We start from the raw sequence: 7,500 nt of genomic DNA on the forward strand, positions 1-7,500 counted from the left end.
GGCTCTTCCTCAGCCCATGCATAGTGATATGTCAACACCTGAGCTCCTGACCTTTTGTTGTGATATTGGTGATGCTGGCATTTAGGCATTTCAGTTATTTAAGTATATCCAGAGATAGATGGACATAAATGTATTTTTTTTACGGAAAAAATGGAATCCTACATCTGTTAAATATGCTTTGAAAAGAGCTGTTATTTCTTGAAAGATGAAGGAAAAGTTAACTAAGAATTATATTTTGTCCATAAAGTAGGAGTGTAATAATATCTGATGAAACCTCTTTGCTCTTTATTATGCAACTGATTATTTTATATACTTCATATACTATAGATTAATTTACTGTGACCTTAAATGATAAATACATTTAGTGTTTCTCTTAAGAAATAGATCGAGAATAATAAGTTTAGGCTGTTTTCTATATTTATATCTGACTATTCTACAGTATTATTTTAAGCATTTTCCTGTGATTTCTGAACTCTTGACTAGCACTGTGTTGAATTGAGAAGATTTGTCTTGTGTTTTTATTATTTATTATTAAATATTTTTAAACCTTTCAACTGTGGCTGTTTTGTGTAGAGATAATTTAAGCTCTACAGTAGATTGCATGTATATAGTGATACTGTACAAAAGCCACTCCAAATAAGCCTTGCTGTTCATCACGCTTACTAATTGGATAATATTGCACAGTAATAATTGGATACCCTTTGGGCAGGGCCTTATTGATAGGGGTTCTGGTGGGAATGGATTACTACCTTATAGCCTGGACAGAAGGGGCACAGCTAGTGAAATTGTGCCAGCCTTCCCCAGGAGTGTCAGTGTGATTGTATTACAAGAATGTAAACACATTTTGGTGAGATAATGTGTAGAATTTTTTGTTACTTTTCTTCATCAAACTGTTTATATTTATTCTGCTCCTATTTTTCAGGTATGTTCAAATTGTCACATGAAATAATTTAATACACTGCAGTCCAACTTAAGGAGACTCATGTTTGCTGGCTACTATGTGCTCCTGCATGTTTTTACTATCACTGATGCTACCATTACTAGATTTTGACTTTGGGAATTCTAATGGGCAGATTTATTAAGGCAAACCATAAATGGTGTAAAAGAGAAATTACTATAATTTCTTGTAAAAATCATTCTTATCTCTAAATATGTACAACTTAAAGATACATTCCTTCCATGTGAAACTCTTAGCATGAGAATGCCACCATTTGGCACTGTAAGAATGGAAAAATATAATATGTCCATCTGGAGTGGAAATGATCTGGCACTTTGCCATGGTATCATTTAGTGCTGTTGTCAATAGCTGTCCTTGACTTTGCCTTTCCTATCTTCTGTACTTTCTATCCAGCTATCAGATTACTTGGTTCTATTTTATATTACCTTTCATCCTGTGTTGGCAGTGTGTCTTACTATACTTTCAAAAAGCGCTGAAATAAGTTAGTTTTGAATGAATACTTTACATGGTACACTCTTTTTTTTCCCCCCACACAAGTTTTTTTACTTTTATTTCCCTTTCACATTTTTTTAATTCACCAAATATGAAGCTCATGAAAATGTCTTAAATGATCTGATCATAAACTATTTTGCAGCTTTTGGTCAGAATTACCCGTAGTATAGAGTAGATGTGTTGCCAGCAGTATATTATATCTTCATTCTCCTACACTTGATTGGCTTCCTATTATACTACTAGGCAGAGAGAATGGTGCACTCTGCTTATCTGAGTTTCAGAAGATAACGTGCTTCATAAGGTCCTCTGAAGTTGGTCCAGTTCCAACTAATAACAAACTTATCAATAATATTTTATGCCACCAGTTTTTTGGTTGTCTAAAATGTAATACCAGTTTAAACTGCTTGTTTAAATGTGGCAGTTCCTATTTTACATAACTCTGTTGCAGTCTTAGCAAAACAAATTCTTTTTCACCCATTTGTTGCGTCAAGTATATTTTATATTTTTTGTTGGAAGAGAAAAGTCTGCTTTTTAAACTAACACTCCTACTGCAAATTTTATATGCATCACTGCTGTGTATAATGTAGAAATTGGGGGAGTCTACTTTGTCATAGTTGTATAGGAGAACTTTTGGACACAACAAATACCTAAATGGCATTTTTCTATTTTAATAACTGCTACTTAACTGTCTTTTTAAAACTGCATTAGCTTTCTTGATTTTTCTGCCATCTTCTAAAATATTTCCCAGAACTTTTTCCACTTTACTCATTCATACATTGATATGCCCTTTTCATAGGATCCTAGGTAAATACTAGGCTAACTGCCTTTTTGGGCGATTGTAAGCCTATTCAATTTCCCTTTTTGTGCTTTTAATAATTATACCATTTGGTTGTAGGTTGGCCTTACCCATCCCGTGATAGTTATATATTTCCCCTAAAGAGAATAACTGGGATCATATTATAGATAATTGGAGAGGATCCATTCATGAGATAAAGTAATTTGGAGCTGCCTCTGTCCATTAGTAGTGCAGGAGGGCAATTCTAGAGCAATTTGTTTTCCCATCCATAGATCTAAGTTGTACTGGAGTATGGATAAGGATGAACTTTGTTTTATGTGGATGGGAAGTCTGTTCCACAGCAGTAGTATCCTTTGTGAGTATACCTGTCCTTCCAAACCATTCTGTTGATGTTGCAGAAGAGGCCTACATCCCTAGATAGAGTATTTCTTATGCTATTTGACTTGCTGATGTGCACTGAATCCATCAGTAATGGGCTGGAGGATGCTCTATATGCCAGACAGAGGTCACCTCTTGGCATTCTGTAGGTTATAGAGTATAGTGACAGGACTTTGAGTTGGTCCATGTAAGACATATATTCTTTAGGCGTTGTATTCTTTTAGTAAGGTATCTCTGTGGGTGTTCATTTGTTGCTTGTTTCGGGGCAGATACATGCCAAAGGAGGCATTGTATTCTCTGGCCTAATGAGGGCTGAGTAAAGGTGGACAATGACATCACTAAATCTAGACACAATCCCTTTGTTTATAAGCTGTGCTCTATAGAAGGATTTTCTTACAACAATGGACACATGTTCTGCAAAGGTTAGGTCACTATGCACATAAGTTCCCCCAAATCCTGAACTGGGTCAACTCTTAGGGGTGTATTGTCAGTGGGATAGTTCCCTGGGGTAGATGATTTCCCAAAGGATAAAATATATATATATTTTTGCATATAGTTCCAGTCCATGATTTTGGCACCAGTTATTTATTTGGGGCAAACCTTCCTGTAAGATGACTTAGGTCATTTGGAGATTCAGTGACTGCTCCTAGCTTGCAGTTATCTGCAAACTTGAGCTCCTTGCTTTTGACATTTACTTCAGAAAAGTAAATGTCCAACATGAGAGGTCCTAGCACAGTACCCTGGGGGAATCCACTGGTGACTAGTATCTTTGTGATGGTAGCTTCCCCTATTTTTGATTACCTGCATATTATCTGTGATAGGCAATATAGATTCATAGATTAGCCCTATGCTACCTGCCCTTGCGAGACATTTTAAGCCTAGCCAATTGCCAATTATCCCTTGTGAAACTTAAACCTTGCATCATATATATATATATATATGTATATGGATTTGGCCAGGTCAAGATATGTGGCATGTACTGCTTTGCCCTAACTGATTTCTTGGTGGCCTTTTCAAAATAAATCCACCAGGTTGAGTAAGCATGACCTGCCCTTGATGAATCCAAATGGAAATGGCTCCAGTATTTGGAGGTTCCCTAATCCTGATCGATTAATTCCATGATAAGTCTTTCCATGGCTTTGCATATAAGTTTGGTCAGACTTATGGGTCTGTAATTGCTTGGATCTGTAGTAGGAATAAATGTAGCTGTTCTCCATTCACTTGGTACAAAACCAGCATGGAGGATGAGACTGAGCAGTGTTATTATGGGTACGGCTAAATTGTGCCTCATTTGATTTAAGATGCATTAAGGGAAATTGTCAGGATCCACCTATACATGATATTTAGCTTTTGATAGAACTTTTAGGACTTGTTCTTTTGTGATTACTTGATGTGAGCCAGTTTGGGAGAGACAGAGGGGAGAGAGCGATAAATTTATAAGTAAATATATTGGCCAGTAGGTTAACTATATCTTCAACTTAAGTGTAGGTAACATCATTCACAATTGGCTGCATTGTGTTTTCCAGATTATGAACATGACTAAAAATGGCTTGTGTTTCATACCTCTATGTTCTCATCACGTTTCCCCTTAAAAACATTGACATCCCCTTCCAATTTCTTTGACCACACTTTTTCTTTTTAGGTTCTGGTCCGTGGAATTTCATGGTAAACTCTTTATGGTGACAAATAAATGATTTACTACATTCGTCTGCCAACATTCCCAAAGGCCTTACTTTTCTATTCTTTATATTTCAGATTACTCTCTGGCTCACATTCATTTTGCTTTCTATGTTCACAGTCCTTGTCTTGTCAGGAAACTTTTTAGTGATATTTTCATTGGCTGTTGCCATAATGTTCACGTCAGTAGTAACTGTCTCCCTTGCTCTAAGTATTTTTTTACTTTATTTGCAGAAAAACTTTTGATAAAAACAAGACGCACACAGAAGTCAATATTTGCACATTTACAAGGCGTATCAATTTAGTATACAGGAAAAGAAAGATCAAAATAAAAGCAGGTTGATTTCACTATAGTAAGAGCTATGTTAAGGCATCAGATTAATAACCTTAGGCCAAAAATCCCATTATTTAGAAATATTAATTAAAATGAGTAGAATAGACAGAGAGGGAAAATGATTCAAATGCTACAAATGCCTATGCAAAAGCTGTTTTAACAAATCTGTCAATTTGTCACTTCCAATCATTTTTTCAGATCTTTTATATTAAGATTCTCTAATGTGCTTCAAGCAATTTATAATCGTACACTTTCTTCTTCTTCTTAATTTTTCAAAAATTTAGAAATGTGGTGGCATGAAAGGAAAAGGATAAGATGGGCAGGAAATCTAAGAGAAACGTATATGATGTGCTCAGCACGAAGGGGTAGGAGTGTGGCTCAGGGAGCTTTTGGATGACAGAAAATGTGTCTGCAGTTGAACTGGGGAACATCGGGGGAGACAGAAGTGGTGTTTCAACCGGCAGGGCAGTTAACCAGTAATGTGAAAAAAGATGGGTGAGAGAGGAGACCAGTAGACAAGGTAGGTGGGAAAAGGTAGAGGGAGAAAGACTTGATAAAAAAACATCGTCAGAAATTGCCAAAGGAGTATTGTCTCAAGTTATGACACTGGGCAATATAACAAGCAAAAGTGTGAAAATTGGCCATGAAAAAGAAGACAGAAAAGTTAGAGGGAGGGTCTGCTACAACCACTACCATCCCAGGAGATCAAATACCAGAATCTATGAGACAAGGGTCTGGGGCAACTTTTAGCTCGCCCAACCAACCTTTCATGCTCAAATGTGACTACATGCTTGGGTGAGGTTTGGAAGCCATGGGAGGAGAGAAATTTCCATTCCTCATCCAAACACAGTAGGTGAGTTTGGGCACATCTAGTATGGCAGATATGGGGAGGTAGTGAGAGGGGTGGGGATTGCAGATTAGTGTTTTAGATATGGATCAGGAGGGGGAGATTTATGTTTGGGGGTAGTAGGGGAATATTAGTTTTAGGGAGTGATTAGTGACTTTAGGTTTAGGGAGTGAGAGTGGTGTTTTAGGTTTTTGGTGTGATTGCAGGCTTTATAGTAAGAGACTGGATATTTATGGTTAAGGCTGAGAACCGGGTGAGAGTTCTATGGCTAATATTAGGATTCTAGGAGAGCTGCACAGTTCTCTAGGATCAGGCTAGTGGGAGTTACGGCACTTCCCACATAAGCAAGTGGTGGTAGTAGTAAACAAACATGTTTCGAGCAACTAGTATGCATGCGCTTGCAGTAGACCCTACAGTGATGGGTGTTAGCAGCACTGATAGCTAATGGACTGGAGACAGATAGATAGACACATGGTCATGCAGGATCCAACACAGTCAGCATAACAAAATGAACAAGGGCAGGATCTCACTGACATGGAATGGACAGTGAATGAAAACAGAATAAGAAGAAAGTTTGCAGGAAGAGTGCAGAAGTGGTAGCTAAGGAATCAAATTTGTCAAAAGGAATAAGACAGCCAACACAGACAGTGAAGATAGCTATGTTATTTAAAAAAAAAAAACTTTATCAAGCATATAAGTGGCACAATAGCTATGACAAGATATGTCCACAATAACAAGGAAAGCTTTCATTTTAATCCATTCACAACTGCAGTACTTAAAAAAAAAAAAAAAAAAAAAAAAAAAAAACTAGAATAAACACTGGTGAAAATGTAGATGCCAAAGAATAATTCTGGTCATTGGCGGAGCAGTTAACATTGAGCGGTATTGTTCCTAAGGTACAGTGTTTGATTCTTTCAACCCTTGTTTGCCTATGTATGACCTTGAGTAAGTTACGAAGCCAGACATTGCTCCTGGGTTGCCCCTGAAAAGAGAGTGGATGTCCAGCAGGCTTGCGTGGTTAACAAATAGGATCATTGTAAACAAGTGCATGCACACTTGTATCCTAATGAAGTAACAGCATAAGAGTCAGTAACAGTAAAATCTTTTAAGGTGAACATAAGCCCACCAAAAATCTAAGAATATATTTTGATATGAAAAATTTGAAAGAATCTTCTTTAGTGATGCACAGAGGACAACTTGGAGCCAGCAATAATGTACAACACTTTATTAACCAGAGATAAGTGCTTTCATTCCTAAAATTCACTGGAGCTTCATCAGAACTGAAAAATTAGCCTAAGACAAACATTTAAATATCCCTCCTAAGGGTCACATAATAAAACAAAAGAATCAATAGAATAACACACTCTCATAATGCTCTATTTTAAAACTGAATTAAGAGAAACAGAAACAGTTTCATTAAGTCCAGGGTAGATAGTTGCATTTCATTTGATCTGCCATTTCAATCCGGCCGCTTTTTAAATATAAAGACCTGTGAACTTAGAAGGGTGATGCTATGGTGTTCTAATGGAATTGGTATTGAAAAAAAATTTTCTTCATTTTGATGGCCAGTTTTTTAGACAGGTCACTGGTGAGGCCATGAAGGTTGCATGTACCCCCATGTCTGCAAATTATGTAATGGCTGAGTGGGAAGATCAATATGTGATCAACAACAACTTTAAAGGCAGTTGGTGTCTATGCCAGGTTTTTGGATGACATTTTTATTATGTGAGCAGATACCCCTGAAATATTAGAATTTTTTTTTAGAGTACATTAATAATACCACACAGTTTCTCTCCTTTTCTCACAGTTTTAATGAATATAAATTTTTTTTAGATGTGGAAATTAGCAAATATATGGCCAGTCAAAGATCTGTCTCTATCTATTGCAAGCCAACTTTATCAAACTCGTATCTCCACTATTCCAGCTGGCATGCTATACATCAGAAAAATCAGTGTTCAAAGGCCAACCGGCCAGATTGGCCAGAATGATATTTGAACATTCATGAATGTGATGTCCTT

Source organism: Protopterus annectens, chromosome 6.part1, assembly GCF_019279795.1.
Source record: "Protopterus annectens isolate FY-2018-M chromosome 6.part1, PAN1.0, whole genome shotgun sequence".
NCBI lineage: Eukaryota > Metazoa > Chordata > Ceratodontiformes > Protopteridae > Protopterus > Protopterus annectens.